The following is a 2,500-nucleotide window of genomic DNA, read 5'->3' on the forward strand; positions in this document are numbered from 1 at the left end:
TCGGGAGATCCGGGAAGAGTTTTCTTTTCTGTATAAGCGTTCGAGTTCCCTGGAAACCTCTAGCAGGGAGATAGGGTTTGGAACGCGAAGAGCACCGCAGTTGCGGCGGTGTCCGGATCTTCCCCTCGGACCTTGAAAATCCAGGAGAGGGCCACGTGGAGGTGTCGCGCCGGTTCGTACCCATATCCGCAGCAGGTCTCCAAGGTAAAGAGCCTCTAGTCGATAGATTAATGTAGGTAAGGGAAGTCGGCAAATTGGATCCGTAACTTCGGAATAAGGATTGGCTCTGAGGAGCGGGGCGTGTCGGGCTTGGTCGGGAAGCGGGTTTGGCTGACGTGCCGGGCCTGGGCGAGCTGAACGGGACGCGGCGTATCTCTCTCTCGGGGGGGATATCGTCGCGCACCCCGGATCCGAGCTCGGTCCCGTGCCTTGGCCTCCCGCGGATCTTCCTTGCTGCGAGGCTTCCGTGGCGGTTTTACCGTCGCGGTCGTTCTCTTCGGCCGCCATTCAACGCTCAGCTCAGAACTGGCACGGACTAGGGGAATCCGACTGTCTAATTAAAACAAAGCATTGCGATGGCCCCCAAGGGTGTTGACGCAATGTGATTTCTGCCCAGTGCTCTGAATGTCAACGTGAAGAAATTCAAAAAAGCGCGGGTAAACGGCGGGAGTAACTATGACTCTCTTAAGTCAATAGTTACTCGGGGACTGGCAGGATATTGGTCTTGCCTGCCCAAGTCACACTCCTACCTCCTCGGGGTACCGCCGGTAACATGCGCACGTCCACATCAGCGAGGGGTGTATATTCCCCCCGGATGTGGCGGCGCATGGCTAAACGGAGTGTGGCGACGAAGGAGCGAAAGACAACACCTCAAACGGTTCTCCGTAACGGCTGTTTGGAGCCGTGAATAATGGAGCCCAAAGTAAAGTAAAGTAAACTTGGAACTTGTTCCTTCGCCCAGTTGACGACCGGAACGACCAAGGACACGATTTGGATTACGATTGGATATCTGTATCGAGTTCATAAAAAACAGTTAAATTCGACAATATGGAGAATAGTGCCTCGGACGCAGCGCCTCTCAGTCCCGGAGGCGCTGTGGCGGATTTATCCGCTTCGGAGGGGACTACGGGTAACGACCAGGCAACGTCCCCGGCTATGAGTTTGATTACTGTGCCGCTCGTGGGCAATCGGGTTACCTGTCCAGAATGCGAGAAAAGGGAAACTAACCTTTTCTTTTTAAATCTGTCGGACCTGGACAGGCATTTAACACAACACCACCCGGATGCCCCGATCTTTTGGTCTTGTATTAACTGCGCGAAATGCTTCCCGAAGCTTCATGGGGCTAGATGTCACATACCTAAGTGTGGTGGCGCTAGCAGCCAGGCCAGGACAGGACAGTTTTATTGTGAGGCCTGTCCCATGAGTTTTGGATCGCGCAGAGGGCTATCCACCCACGAACGGCATGCGCACCCTGCCGTTAGAAATATCAAAAGAAGGGGAGCGGACCCCCCAGAAGAAAATACAAAGTCATGGAGAGTAGAAGAGGTAGCACTCTTGAAGGGGCTATGGGGAATATTTAAAAATCATAAATACCCCAACAAAGAAATTAGTAAATTCCTCACCACGAAAACTATCGATCAAATCAAGTACCAAAGGAAAAAGTTAAACTTAATTGGTGAGGAAAGCCCCCAAGAGGCTATCTCATTGGCAACAGAGGGAGGGTGCGATCTCGTTAGTTCAGGCAATGCCAGTTTTGGATCGCCTGTAGGCCGCAACGAGAATGAAGAGCGCATCCACGAATGGAAGCTCTCGCTAAAAAACGAAATAAATAAGCCAACCGAGGTGCCCCCTATTTTAAAGGAGGTTTACAATCGGTTGATGTTAATCTGGGAAGAGCACCAAGATGATCGAGACTCTCTAACGGAGAGTCTCGATCACTTTATACGCACAGCTCTATACGAGCTTATAAACAAAATAAACAAAAACCAAACGGATTTAAAAATTAAAAGAGCAGCCAAAACAAAAAGCCCAAAAAATAATAGAAACTCCAGGAAGCGATTCTCATACGCTCGTTGCCAGGAGTTATTTCACGAATGCCCAAGGAGACTGGCTGATGCCGTGGTCAATAACGATCAGGCATATCTCGAACCAGCCAGACAACCTCCCGGATCAGAGGAAGTGAGGGGGCTCTACGAAAAGCTGTGGGGAGAAGTGGGTTCCACATACGTCCCGATTCCAGTTACAAGAGCCCCCAACCTATCCCTATCCGAGATCTTCCCGCCGATAACGGCTGAGGATGTGGGGGAGAAGATCGGCAGAATAAGAAAGAAAGCTGCTGCAGGACCGGATGGATTACAGCGAGATCACTTAACCATCCCCGGCCTGCCCATCATAATGGCTAAAATTTATAATATACTTATCTATTGTTCTTATTTTCCTTCCGCATGGAAGGAAAATAGAACAACTCTTATTCCTAAAGCAAATAAGCCAAGCAGCCGGG

This window comes from Bombus terrestris, unplaced genomic scaffold, assembly GCF_910591885.1.
Source record: "Bombus terrestris unplaced genomic scaffold, iyBomTerr1.2, whole genome shotgun sequence".
NCBI classification, from domain to species: domain Eukaryota; kingdom Metazoa; phylum Arthropoda; class Insecta; order Hymenoptera; family Apidae; genus Bombus; species Bombus terrestris.